Source organism: Oncorhynchus mykiss, chromosome 22, assembly GCF_013265735.2.
Source record: "Oncorhynchus mykiss isolate Arlee chromosome 22, USDA_OmykA_1.1, whole genome shotgun sequence".
In the NCBI taxonomy this organism is placed as follows: Eukaryota; Metazoa; Chordata; class Actinopteri; order Salmoniformes; family Salmonidae; genus Oncorhynchus; species Oncorhynchus mykiss.
In genome coordinates, this window is record NC_048586.1 from 21,074,781 (window position 1) to 21,090,436 (window position 15,656).

The window sequence follows — 15,656 nt, forward strand, 5'->3', positions numbered from 1 at the left end:
GGTAGGTGAACTGCAGAGGGTTGAGTGTGTCGGGTAGCGAGGAGGTGATATGGTTTTTGACTAGCCTCTAAGCACTTTATGATGACGGAAGTGAGTGCTACTGGTCGGTAATAATTCAGCACAGTTACTTTCCCTTTCTTGGGCACAGGGATGATAGTGAACATCTTGAAGCAGGTAGGTATAGCGGCCTGAGTTTGAGATTTAAAATGTCAGAACTCAACAGCCAGCTGGTCTGCACAAGTTCTGAGGGAAAGACTATTGATGCCGTCTGGGCCGGTAGCATTGCGAGGGTTTATGTCTGAATGACTAACATACATCCTCAGTGGAGACTGCATATGTAGTCCACGTTGACTTTTCAGAATCCGGTGACTGAATCGGCGTATTCATTTATCTCCAGAGGCGACCCGGAATATATTCCATTCCACGATCAAAACAGTCTTGAACATTAAGTCTTATTGGTCGGTTCAACGTTGTACAGACCTCATCACCAGAACTTCCTTCTTGAGTCTTTGTAGGTTATTTTATTTAACCTTTATATAACTAGGCAAGTCAGGAAGAATTGTCTTTTTTTTTACAATGACGGCCTACCCCGATCAAACCCTAACGACGCTTGGCCAATTGTGCGCCACTCTATGGGACTCCCAATAGCGTCCAGTTGTGATATGGCCTTGGATCGAACTAGGGTCTGTAGTGACGCGTCTAGCACTGAGATGCAGTGCCTTAGACCGCTGCACCACTCTGGAGAAGCAAAATAGAGTCATGGTTGGATTTGTCAAAAGCAGGACGGGAGAAGATCCTTATACCCATATTGAAAAGGCATTTAGCAGTTGTCAAGAGTAGAATTTCCGCAAGTTAGACAGTCTGTGTTAATAATTCGGAAGTACGGTCCTCAAATTAATTTTAAAGTCCCCTGCAACAATGAACACTGCCTCCGGAAATGTGGTCTCCAGTTTGTTTAGGGTCCAATGAAGAGCTTTGAGAGCATTTTTGGTGTCAGCTTGGGGCGACACCAAAAATGGTGGCTGTGTGCCATGTTATCTGATGGGACCAGCTACAATTTACCATTTTGTCACAAGAAAGTAAATTGATGATTTTAATTAGTCGATATGCATTTTGAGCTGGAGAAACTGTTGAAATGTAAATGGATGCTTATGTTTGCAAATATGACTCCAATATATTTTATTCTGTTTTGCCAACCAAAGACGTTGCTTTGACTCATTTTCAATCACACCTATGTAACATTATTTTGTAGAAATCATTCAGACCCCCTTTGCTCAAATGTGAATGTTTGAAGGTTTATTTTTGACATGAGAGAAAGTGTAAACAAAAGCCGTAAAAGGAACCAATTATCAGGAAGAAAAAAGAAACCGTACAATAAATCAAGCCATTGCTCTAAGACATGTTGTTTTGAGTAATTCAATCCACCGAAAGAGTAAGCATGGTGTTGCGGATATTCTGAAGTACAGTATATCCCCAGTTCACTATCAAACTCACTATCACAGTAAAAACGTGCCCCTCCAAAATAGCTGCCAAGTCAACTGATGGGTCATGTGGTCATATTAAGATGGCCGCCATACCAGTGGAGGCTGCTGAGGGGAGGATGGCTCTTAATAATGGCTGGAATGATTCTATTCAATTTACTCCATTCCAGCCATTATGAGCCGTTCTCCCCTCAGCATCCTCCACTACGCATTACACACACCAAACAATTAACCGAACAGCAGCCATCTGAGGACCAGTAGTATGTGTCATTGACCTTGATTTGTTTCATAGTTTCTGACTTATCAGATTATGTAATTGAACTTTACTTTTCACACTGTAAATCAAATGTTATTTGTCAAATGCACCGAATAAAACAGGTGTAGACCTTACAGTGAAACGCATACTTACAAGTCCCTAACCAACAATGCAGTTAAGAATACCAACAAAAAAAAAGAATTAAATTAACAAATAATTAAAGAGCAGCAGTAAAATAACTGTGAGGCTATATACAGGGGCACCGGTACAGAGTCAATGTGCAGGGCACTGGTTAGTCGAGGTAATACAGTTGAAGTCGGAAGTTTACATACACTTAGGTTGGAGTCATTAAAACAAATTTTCAACCTCCACAAGTTTCTAGTCAACAAACTATAGTTTTGGCAAGTCAGTTAGGACATCTACTTTGTGCATGACACAAGTCATTTTTCCAACAATTGTTTACAGACAGATTATTTCACTTACAATTAATTGTATCACAATTCCAGTGGGTCAGACGTTTACATGCACTAAGTTGACTGTGCCTTTAAACAGCTTCTGATAGGCTAATTGACATGATTTGAGTCAATTGGAAGTGTACCTGTGGATGTGTTTCAAGACCTACCTTCAAACTCAGTGCCTCTTTGCTTGACATCATGGGAAAATCAAAATAAATCAGCCAAGACCTCAGAAAAAAATGGTAGACCTCCACAAGTCTGGTTCATCATTGGGAGCAATTTCCAAACACCTGAAGGTACCACATTCATCTGTACAAACAAGTAGAAACACCATGGGACCACGCAGTCGTCATACCACTCAGGAAGGAAAGGCGTTCTGTCTCCTAGAGACAAATGTACTTTGGTGCTAAAAGTGAAAATCAATCCCAGAACATCAGCAAAGAATCTTGTGAAGATGCTGAAAGAAACAGTTACAAAAGTATCTATATCCACAGTAAAACGAGTCCTATATCGACATAACCTGAAAGGCCGCTCAACAAGGAAGAAGCCACTGCTCCAAAACTGCCATAAAAAGCCAGACAACGGTTTGCAACTGCACATGGGGACAAAGATCATACTTTTTGGAGAAATGTCCTCAAGTCTGATGAAACAAAAATAGAACTGTTTGGCCATAATTACCATCGTTATGTTTGTAGGAAAAAGGGGGATGCTTGCAAGCCGAAGAACACCATCCCAACCGTGAAGCATGGGGTGGCAGCATCATGTTGTGGGGAGGGACGAAGGGAAATTATGTGGGTATATTGAAGCAACTTCTCCAGACATCAGTCAAAGCTTGGTCACAAATGGGTCTTCCAAATGGACAATGTCCTCAAGCATACTTCCAAAGTTGTGGCAAAATGGCTTAAGGACAACAAAGGCAAGGTATTGTAGTGGCCATCACAAAGCACTGACCTCAATCCTATAGAAAATGTGTGGGCAGAACTGAAAAAGTGTGTACGAGTAAGGAGGCCTACAAACCTGACTCAGTTACACCAGCTCTGTCAGGAGGAATGGGCCACAATTCAACCAACTTATTGTGGGAAGCTTGTGGAATGCTACCCGAAACATTTGACCCAAGTTAAAATTGTTTAAGGAAATGCTACCAAATACTAATTGAGTGTTATCTTCTGACCAGCTGGGATTGTGATGAAAGAAATAAAAGCTGAAATAAATAATTCTCTACTATTTTTCAGACATTTCACATTCTTAAAATAAAGTGGTGATCCTAACTGACCGGAGACGGGGATTTTTTTTAGGATTAAATATCAGGAATTGTGAAAAACTGAGTTTAAATGTATTTGGCTCAGGCGTACGTAAACTTCCGACTTCAACTGTACATTGTTTGTCTAATGCTACACAAAGATAGTAAACATACATTTTTCTAAACTAATCCAATCTGTAAAGTGGTTTGATTTACCGTATAGCAACAGTTGTGTGAGAGTTGTTCCATTTTACATTGGGTACGTAGTTTCCATGAACTGTATTTTCTTCCCTACTATGGAAGGCATTCTAAATGTAAGCTGTGGGAGATGTAACATTTCTGGATATCTTCCTTTAAGTTGGATCCAACAGAGATTGGAAATCACTTTTCAAACCACCATAAAGTGACACATTAAGAAATATTCAAATAAGGCTTTTCACCCTTATAACTCAAAGTAACCCAGAAGAGAAATGTACTCGGCTGGAGTTGATTGTTAATTCAAAACAATACACAAGAGTGTAAAATGGCACGGGAGTCAATTAAAAATAGACGCTGAAAATAGTCAAATGGCAATTGGAGTTACACTGCCTTCAGAAAGTATTCATACTCGTTGACTTACTCTATCCACATTTTGTTACAGCTTGAAATAAAAATGTATTAAATTTTTTCACCCATCTACTCTACATTCCTGATAATGAAAAATGTTTGCTAATTTATTTTAAATTAAATACAGAAATCTAATTTACATAAGTATACACAACCCTGATTCAATACTTTGTAGAACCACCTTTGGCAGCGATCACAGCTGAGCTTTCCACACCTGGATTGTGCAACATGTGCCCATTATTCTGTAAAAAATTCAAGGTCTATCAAGTTGGTCGTTGCTAGACAACCATTTTCCAGTTTTGTCATAGATTTTCAAGTTGATTTAAGTCTTGGCCACTCCGGAACATTCATTGTGTTCTTTGTAAGCAACTCCCGTGAAGATTTGGCCTTGTGTTTTAGGTTATTGTCCTGATGAAAGGTGAATTAATCTCCTAGTATCTGGTAGAAAGCAGAAACTAGGTTTTCCTGGGCTTAGCTCCATTCGGTTTCTTTTTTTATCCTGAAAAACTCCCCAATCCTTAACAATTACAAACATACCATAACATGATGCAGGCCCCATTATACTTGAAAATATGGAGAGTGGTACTATGGTGTATTCACTAATGTATTGGATTTGCCCCAAACATAACTCTTTGTATTTAGAACAAAAAAGGGAATTGCTTTGCCACGATTTTTGCAGTATTACTTTTTGCAAACAGGATGCATGATGTAGAATATTTTTTTCTGTACAACCTTTTCATTCTGTTAATTAGGTTAGTATTGTGGAGTAACTACAATGTTGTTGATCCATGCTCAGTTTTCTCCTATCACTGCCATTAAACTCTAAATGTTTTAAAGTCCCCATTGGACTCCCTGAGTGGTTTCCTTCCTCTCTGGCAACTGAGTTAGGAAGGATGCCTGTATCTTTGTAGTGACTGGGTGTATTGATACACCATCACCAGTGAACATGTAGTTATTAATTACAAAGGGATATTCAATGTAATTTATTTTTACCAATCTACCAATAGGTGCCCTTTATTGCGAGGCATTGGAAAACCTCCCTGATCTTTGTGGTTGAATCTGTTTGAAATTCACTGCTCGACTTTGGGACCTTACAGATAATTATGGACGTGCTACCTTGTCCCAGACCTGCTGTTTTCAACTCTCTAGACACAGCAGGAGCGGTACAGATACTCTGAATGATCGGCTATGAAAAGCCTATTGACATTTACTCCTGAGGTGCTGACCTGTTGCAACCTCTACAATCACTGTGATTATTATTTTTTGACCCTGCTGGTCATCTATGAACATTTGAACATCTTGGTCATGTTCTGTTATAATCTCCACCCGGCACAGCCAGAAGAGGACTGGCCACCCCTCATAGCCTGGTTCCTCTCTAGGTTTATTCCTAGGTTCTAGCCTTTCTGAGGAGTTTTTCCTAGGCATCGTGCTTCTACACCTGCATTGCTTGTTGTTTAGATTTTTAGGCTGGGTTTCTGTACAGCACTTTGTGACATCAGCTGATGTTGTAAGAAGGGCTTTATAAATACATTTGAATAAGTTTGTGTGTGTGGGGTACAGAGATGTGGTAGTCCAAAAAATCGAAATGCTAATTATTATTACTTGTTTAGCACATTTTTACTCCTGAACTTATTTAGGCTTGCCATAATTCATTACTTTTTGACTCAATACATTTCAGCTTTTCATTTTTTATTAATTTGTAAACATTTCGAAAAACATGATACCACTTTGACATTATAGGTTATTGTATGTAGGCCAGTGACAAAATAAATCTACTCCTTTTTAAATGCAGGCTATAACAACAAAATGTAGAAAAAGTCAAGGGGTGTGAATACTTTCTGAAGGTACTGTACATTCATGTAAAACTCTGCAAGTTGGATATTTACTCCATTTAGTGTAGTTTTATCTCCAAAAATAACACCATGAACAGAGTAGTTAACACAAAATGGTGATGAGACATTTAAACCTCAAAATAGTGTTAAATTTGACTGCATAAGAGTTGAATTCATTCTTGCGATTTGACTGTGTAGACAAGTAATTAACCGTTTATCATCTTTATCTACTTTCTGCAGTATTTATACGTGGCCCCCATATAATCAGTTATCTAGAAAAGCCCTGCAGCGGTGTGTGTGTTATACACAAACGCCTCCACACAAAGGTGTTTTAGTGATAATGATGAGCAATGCTCTTACTACGAATCAGGAACCTAAACTAAATGTAGGTGCCTGTAGTAGATTTGATATCCGCCTATTAGTGAACCATCTGTCTTCCTCCTCAGGTGTATGTCTTTGAAAATAACATTTATTACCGGACGGATGTCAAAAGAATCTCTTGGAGACTGACGTCCTCGGGACATGGAGTGGTCTTTAATGGGATCACTGATTGGTTATATGAAGGTAAGACGGCCACTGTTCTGATAATTATGGTCAAAAATGGTTAAGAATGTCCATAAATGACAATATATGCGCAATCCAGTACTCTGAAATGGCTTGTCTTGTCTTTTGTAACCACGGATAGTAAAGGGAATTCATGGGTGTCAAGCATAGAACAGGATTTATATACACAATTGACAAAGATAGTATTTTTAGAGCAGGGTTGGGAAGTAACTGATTACATATAATCCGTTACAAATAAGGGATATCAAAAAAACAGTCACTGTAATCTGTTACATTACCAGCAAAAATATTGTAATCACATTACAGATACTTTTGAAAAACTAGATTACTTTTAAATTCAGAAATGTTTGAATACATTTTTTGACACTTCTCGGTTTTCTCAATGACAGTGAATCTGACCACAAGTCAAAGACCACTATGATGACACACCAAATGTGTTTAATGGATCGTGGGAAAAGAGCAGGAATGGGCTTTTGCAGGCTACAGTCCAAGCTGTCTTCCAATGGTGCGACGGCTGACGGCATCCAAAGATTATCCAAGCGTTGTCTACGGCGATATGTTATTGTGCCGAAAATCTCTCCCCCCCCCCCCCTTCCTGTGAAAGCGCATGCATTCAATTCTTCATCTCTGCGACTTGGTTCCTAGTTGAGATTTCACGAGGTCATTTGCCGTTCTGGGATTGATTCGCACTTTTCGCACCAAAGTACGTTCATCTCTAGGAGACAGAACGCGTCTCCTTCCTGAATGATATGACGGCTGCGTGGTTCCATGGTGTTTATACTTGCGTACTATTGTTTGTACAGATGAACGTGGTACCTTCAGGTGTTTGGAAATTGCTCCCAAGGATGAACCACACTTGTGGAGGTCTACAATTTTTTCAGAGGTTTTGGCTGATTTCTTTTTATTTTCCCATGATGTCAAGTAAACTGAGTGTGAAGTCACTGAGTGTGAAGTTAGGCCTTGAAATACATCCACAGGTACACCTCCAATTGACTCAAATGATGTCAATTGGCTTTAGAAGCTTCTGGAATTTTCCAAGCTGTTTAAAGGCACAGTCAACTTAGTGTATGTAAACTTCTGACCCACTGGAATTGTGATACAGTGAATTATAAGTTAAATAACCTGTCTGTAAACAATTATTGGAAAAATGACTTGTCATGCACAAAGTAGATGTTCTAACCGACTTGCCAAAACTAGTTTGTTAACAAGAAATTTGTGGAGGGATTGAAAAACTAGTTTTAATGACTAACCTATGTGTATGTAAACTTCAGACTCCAACTGTACATTAATCATTCATTTCAGCTGCCTATCCTGATGTGAAGTTTGTTCTATAGAAAGTATTTGACTCTAGCCACAAATTTAAGGAAATTAGAAGGGTGGGGGATTTCAGCAAGGCAATATTCTTGTCTGCCAAACCCCCCCTTCTAATTTCCTTAATTTTGTAGCTAGAATCAAATACATGAGCTACCAAAATTATTCTGTAATTGTGCCAGGCCAATTGAGGTAGCATGTACATAAATATGATAAACAGAGAGTAGCAGCAGCGTAAAAAGAGTGGTTGTGGGGGTTGGGGTGGGCACACAATGCAAATAGTCCGTGTAGCCATTTCATTACCTGTTCAGGAGTCTTATGGCTTGGGGGTAAAAACTGTTGAAGCCTTTTTGTCCTAGACTTGGCACTCCGGTACCACTTGCCATGTGGTAATAGAAAGAACAGTCTATGGCTGGGGTCTTTGACAATTTTTAGGGCCTTCCTCTGACACCGCCTGGTGTAGAGTGTCCTGGATGGCAGGCAGCTTAGCCCCAGTGATGTACTGGGCCGTACGCACTACCCTCTGTAGTGGCTTGCGGTCAGAGGCTGAGCAATTGCTGTACCAGGCTGTACCAGGCAGTAATGAAACCAGATGCTTTCGATGTTGCAGCTGTAGAAACTTTTCAGGATCTGAGGACCCATGCCAAATATTTTTAGTTTCCTGAGGGGGAATAGGCTTTGAAGTGCCTTCTTCACGACTGTCTTGGTGTGTTTGGACCATGATAGTTTGTTGTTGATGTGGACACCAAAGAACTTGAAGCTCTCAACCTGCTCCACTACAGCCCCGTTGATGAGAATGGGGGTTTGCCCAGTCCTCCTCTTCCTGCAGTCCAGAATCATCTCCTTAGTCTTAATTACGTTGAGGGATAGGTTGTTATTCTGGCACCACCCGGCCAGATCTCTGACCTCCTCCCTATTGGCTGTCTCGTCGTTGATCAGGCCTACCACTGTTGTGTCATCTGCAATATTGGCAGAGTTAGAGTAAATTTATAATTTGGTATAAACTGGTAAAAAATATATTTTCCTTTTATTGTTTTACAGAGGAAGTGCTGCAGTCTCAAGTGGCTCAATTGTGGTCCCCTGACAGGTCCCGACTGGCCTATCTCACCCTTAACACCCTGGTACCCAACATGATCCTGCCTCGCTTCACTGGCTCCCTCTTCCCCAAGGGCCAACAGTACCCTTACCCCAAGGTAAGAGTTTATCCAACAATAAACTTTTAACCCTAGGTAAGAGTTGGGCTAACAGTGCCCTTACCCCAATGTAAGTTAGTCTAACATGGAATACCTAATCAGTTGCATAACTGAATACATTCAATCGAAATGTTTCTCCCGCATTTAACCCAAGTGCTCTGAATCAGACAGGTCTTAGACGTCATTGGCGCCCGGGGAGCAGTTGTTGGTTAACTGCCTTGCTCAATGGCAGAACTGCATTTTTTCCCACCTTGCTGGCTCAGGGAATCAAACCGGCGACCTTTCAGTTACTGGCTCAACACTCTTAACCACTAGGCTACCCAAATGTTCCCTGCATTATCTTTACTCCAGTGTAGTGTTCAAGCAATACTAACACTTCAAGGATGTAGAGCGTGTAAGGACACAAAGAGCTGTCCATAGAGTGTCCTACTGTTGTACCGAGAAACAGGATGCACACAGCTATTGGCACTGACTGAAATTCAAATTCTGTTGATGAGAACATCCCCTCGAGCAGCCTTGTACCCAAAGCCCTCTCCTGGCTACAACCAAACTCTTTCAGGGGGCATTAAGGAGAAACAGCTTCATATCACAGGTGCAATTAATAATTCAACCTGCACAGAGCTTTTAAGGGTTTAGCTTTTTCATCCTGGTTAGAAAATCTTTTGTTTTATTCGTATCGACGCAGGCGGGCTTCCTTTGAAGAGAACTGCAATGGTGGTTGTATAGATCTGTAGCATGATGGGCGGGAAATGCTGTGATATGCCGTGGTAAGAGGAGGTAAAGCTCTCCCATCCTCTGATCTGAAGGGTTGGAGTGGAGCTAACCCTCGGAGAGGCGAGGGAGTGGTGGGGTAGCCGAATGTTCGCCTCGCCCAGACCAAGAATGAGAGTCAGAGGTTTGTATGAGGCAATCTTATTAATAAACATCAAGTTCTGATCGCACACACGCACGCGACACACACAATGAGAATCTTGCCCATACCCGCAAGAGAGGCAGGTTAATAGAGGGAGTCGACGAAAAAGCTAATGAACTGCCTTCTCCGTTCTTTTTTTCTCAGAATAAGAGTTGGTGTACTGTATTTTGCCTGTGATATTCCATTCTACTGCATCTATTCTTGTAGTTCGCATCTCCTCTGTGATCTAATACGAAGCAACCAACCATCACTATAACAGTGCCATCCAGAGACCCGATTATGCCAGAAAAAGATCATGGTAGAGCAGGGCTATAACGGGTTTGGAATCTGTGGTACGGGACTCATCTAGCCATGTTAGATTATTGAACTGTATGTTTTAAAGGGGAGGACTGAGCTCAGCTGGGAGAAGGCAATAGCCTAGTTACGATGGTCCTCAAGAGCTGCTGCTCAACACAGCTCTTCCGATTTGGGCACACCATGTCATTTCAACTTTGAAATGTGTTTAAATTTGGTTGAGACGTCGTTCAATGACATTTCAACCTTTGTTCACCCACTCAAAAAGACAGCCAACAGTAATTTCTTAATTTCGATACGGAGTTTGAAAACTATACTTGACTATTAAATCAACTACAGTACATTTAAATATTGAGGTGAGGTTGAGAACACATTGATCTGATTTGACCAGCACACACCATGAATTCAACACACCATTCCATGAAGTGTGATTAGATGTTTAAAAGTAGCTGCCATTTTGTGACGTAAGTTTCTTTACATTAAAAGGATGAGGGCCTGAGCTAAGAATATGAAAACAAAACGTATCAACAAGGACCTTTCTGATGTTGCACACTCTTGAAAAGCACCCTGTATGTAGAATATAAATCTACTCATGGTGCAAAATGTATCTTCCAGACTTAGGGTCTATACTAATCTTAGCTGTTGTCATTCCGTGCAACACAATTAGAGCAGTAACTTGGAACAGAATTGTGTAAACCTTTGTCCATGTAAAAACGTATGTATTTCTTTATTTTGTATTATTATTCAAGAACAGTTTAAATACATGTATTGCACCACAAAATAGATGTACAAGCCCAAATAATTTATAAAAAGCCTAAAAAAAATATATTTCTTGCACAAGCTTCTTGAAACACAAATTAGATATACAATAAACCAATAAAAAAGGCACTGTCGGAACAGGCTTTGATGCTTTTAACTTAAGAACTCTTTCATCTCCTTACTCATTGGCCCTCCCACTGCCTCCCTTGCAGTGAGGTGCATATTTCAGGCAGGTTGACATTGCCTGTAGCATGTCTGCCTCTGTAGCCTTTGATTTGCCAAGGCTCAGACCTGCTGTAAAGGGGAAAACAAGGACTTTGTCATGATTTGGACTCCACTGCAGGGGCATAGGCATGGGTGGGCCCAATCAGATATATTTTATGCTCTCGTCAGTGTTCCAAAACCGGACATTATTTGTATTTTTACCTAAATATGCAAACACCATCAGATTCATAGCAATCTGTGCACGGAGTTAGTCAGATTTGATGAAAAATAACAGAACAGATTCATTGGAATGACATTAATTTGCCCGGGATAGGCTGCCAAAAAGAACTGAACGGAAAGCCACACCCCAATTAAGCCACAAATCACTGCATTGAGACATATGCTACAGTGGGGCAAAAAAGTATTTAGTCAGCCACCAATTGTGCAAGTTCCCCCACTTAAAAAGATGAGAGGCCTGTAATTTTCATCATAGGTACACTTCAACTATGACAGACAAAATTAGAGAAAAAAATCCAGAAAATCACATTGTAGGATTTTTAATGAATTTATTTGCAAATTATGGTGGAAAATAAGTATTTGGTCACCTACAAACAAGCAAGATTTCTGGCTCTCACAGACCTGTAACTTGTTCTTTAAGAGGCTCCTCTGTCCTCCACTCGTTCGTTACCTGTATTAATGGCACCTGTTTGAACTTGTTATCAGTATAAAAGACACCTGTCCACAACCTCAAACAGTCACACTCCAAACTCCACTATGGCCAAGAACTTCACAGATCTTCATTTTAAATGGTTTAAACACTGTTTCCCATGCTTGTTCAAAGAACCATGAACAATTAATGAACATGCACCTGTGGAACGGTCGTTAATAACTTCTTGGTGACACGGAGGCAGTATTGAGTAGCTTGGATGAATAAGGTGCCCAGAGTAAACTGCCTGCTACTCTGTCCCAGATGCTAATATATGCATATTATTAGTAGTATTGAATGGAACACACTCTGAAGTTCATGTCTGAGTATAACAGAACTTATTATGCAGGCGAAACCCCGAGAACAAACCATTCAGAATTTTCATTGGGAATCAAGATTTCTAAGGGACCTTCTTGCAGTTCCTACCACTTCCACTGGATGTCAACAGTCATTTAAAATTTGTTGGTTTTTCCTTTGTGTAATGAAGAAGTAACACTGTTCAGAACGAGGCTTGAGTGAAGAGGACTCTTTGTTAGAGGTGCGTGACCTGAAAGCTAGCTACAGTTTGTTTTCCTCCTGTATTGAACACAGATCCCGTCTTCAATTTTATTGATTTACGTTAAAAAATACCTAAAGTTGTATTACAAAAGTAGTTTGAAATGTTTGGCAAAGTTTACAGGTAACTTTAGAGATTTTGTAGTCACGTTGCGCAAGTTGGAACCGGTGTTTTCTGGATCAAACATGCCAAATAAATAGACATTTTGGATATATATAGACGGAATTGTGATCTTTATGGGACATATTGGAGTGCCATCAAAAGAAGCTTGTCAAAGGTAAGGCATGAATTATATCCTTATTTCTGCGTTTTGTGTTACACCTGGAGGGTTGAAATATGCTTTTCAGTGTTTGTTTACTATGGTGCTATCCTCAGATAATAGCTACGTTTGCTTTCGCCGAAAAGCCTTTTTGAAATCTGACATGTTGGCTAGATTCACAACAAGTGTAGCTTTAATTTGGTATCTTGCATGTGTGATTTCATGAAAGTTAATTTTTATATTAATTTATTTGAATTTGGCACACCACTTTGGCTTTTGGCCAGGTGGGTCCCACATATCCCAGAGTGGTTTTAAGACTAACCGCTTACAGATGGTAGGAAATTAAGGTCACAGTTATGAAAACTTAGAACACTAAAGAGGCCTTTCTGCTGACTCTGAAAAAGACCAAAAGAAAGATGTCAAGGGTCCCTGCTCATCTTCGTAAACGTGCCTTAGGCATGCTGCAAGGAGGCATGAGGACTGCATATGTGGCCAGGGCAATAAATTGCAATGTCCGTACTGTGAGATGCCGAAGACAGCACTACAGGGAGACAGGATGGACAGCTGATCGTCCTTGCAGTGGCAGACCACGTGTAACAATACCTGCACATAATCGGTATATCCGAACATCACACCTGCGGTACAGGATGGCAACAACTGTCCGAGTTACATCAGGAACGCACAATCCCTCCATCAGTGCTCAGACTGTCCGCAATAGGCGGAAAGATGCTGGACAGAGGGCTTGTAGGACTACTATGGGGCGGGATCGATATGGGGGTGGAGGGTCCTTCATGGTCTGGGCGGTGTGTCACAACATCATCGAACTGAGAGTGTTGTCATTGCAGACAATCTAAACGCTGTGTGTTACAGGGAAGACATCCTCCTCCCTCATGTGATACCCTTCCTGCAGGCTCATCCTGACATGACCCTCCAGCATGACAATGCCACCAGCCATATTGCTCGTTCTGTGCATAATTTCCTGCAAGACAGGAATGTCAGTGTTCTGCCATGGTCAGCGAAGAGCCCGGATCTCAATCCCATTGGGCACGTCTGGGAACTGTTGGATCGGAGGGTGGGGGCTAGGGCCATTCCCCTCAGAAACTTGCAGGTGCCTTGGTGGAACAGTGGGGTAACATCTCACAGCAAGAAGTGGAAAATCTCATGCAGTCCATGCGGAGGAGATGCACTGCAGTACATATGGCTAGACGTTTCGCTAGCGGAACCCCTCGACAACATCCGGTGAAATTGCAGAGCGCCAAATTCAAATTACTATAAATATTAAACTTTTATGAAATCACACATGTTAATCCAGCCAATGTGTCAGATTTCAAAAAGGCTTTACAGTGAAAGCAAACCATGCTATTATCTGAGGACAGCGCCCAGCATACCAACACATGAAAATCACATTTCAATCTGCCATGAGCGACACGAAACTCAGAAATAACTCGATAATTCATGCCTTACCTTTGACGAGCGTCTTCTATTGGCACTCCAATATGTCCCATAAACATCACAAATGGTCCTTTAGTTTGATTAATTCCGTCTATATATATCCAAAATGTCCATTTATTTGGCGCGTTTGATCCAGAAAAACACTGGTTCCAACTCTCGCAACATGACTACAAAATATCTAATGACTTACCTGTAATCTTTGTCCAAACATTTCAAACAACTTTCCTAATACAACTTTAGGTATTTTTTTAACGTAAATAATCGATAACATTTAAGATGGGATAAACTGCGTTCAATAGAGGATAAAAACAAAGTGTAGCTAGCTTTCAGGTCAAGCGCCTCTAGCAAACAGTACACTTCACTCGACCCTCGTTCTGAACTGCCTTACTTCTTCATTACACAAAGGAAAAACATCCACCAATTTCTAAAGACTGTTGACATCCAGTGGAAGCAATAGGAACTGCAAGCAAGTGCCTTAAAAATCTAGATTCTCATTCCCATTGTAAAGGTAGTGACCTCAAAAAATAAATTTCCTGAATGGTTTGTCCTCGGGGTTTCGCCTGCCAAATAAGTTCTGTTACACTCACAGGCATCATTCAAACCGTTTTAGAAACATCAGAGTGTTTTCTATCCCAATCTACAAATAATCTGCATATGTTAGCTTCTGGGCCTGAGTAGCAGGCAGTTTACTTTGGGCACGCTTTTCATCCGGACGTGAAAATTGTGCCCCCTAGCCCGAAGAGGTTTTAATGCAGCTGGTGGCAACACCAGATGCTAACTGTTACTTCTGGTTTTGAACTTGTTCAGTTTGTCTCAGTTGAATCTTGTTATGTTCATACAAATATATACACATTTTAAGTATGCTGAAACTAAACAGTTGACAGTGAGAGGACGTTTTATCTTTTGCTGAGTTTATATATTCAGAGCCATATCTCTGTAATGCTGAGAGAATATCTTATGTCAAGTGTTATTGAAGTGTTGTATTGAAGCATTTTCTTTTAGGCCACCAAGTACTAACAGTCAGTAGCTAAATAATGGGTGAAGTGCTTGATAGTGTAAACAGAGAGGTCGAATTTCTTGGGGACCTGAATATTGACTGGATTTCGTCAAGCTGTCCGCTCATGAGGAAGCTTCTCACTGTAACCAGTGCCTGTAATCTGGTTCCAGTTATTAATCAACCTACCAGGGTGTTTACAAACACTACAGGAACAAGATCATCCACATGTATTAATCACATTTTTACTAATACTATATAACTTTGTTCTAAAGCTGTATCCATACCCATTGGACGCAGTGATCACAATATAGTGGCTTTATCCAGGACAGCCAAATTTCCAAAAGCTGGGCCCAAAATAGTGAGTAAAGAGATCATACAAAAGATTTTGCTGTGACTCTTATTTGGATGATGTTAAAAATATTTATTGGTCTGATGTGATTAATTAGGAGCATCCAGATGCTGCACTTTATGAATGACATATTTTCTTTCAATTATTGATAAACATGCAACTGTTAAGAAACTGACAGAACTGTTAAGGCTCCATGGATTGATGAGCAACTGAAAAACTATTTGGTTGA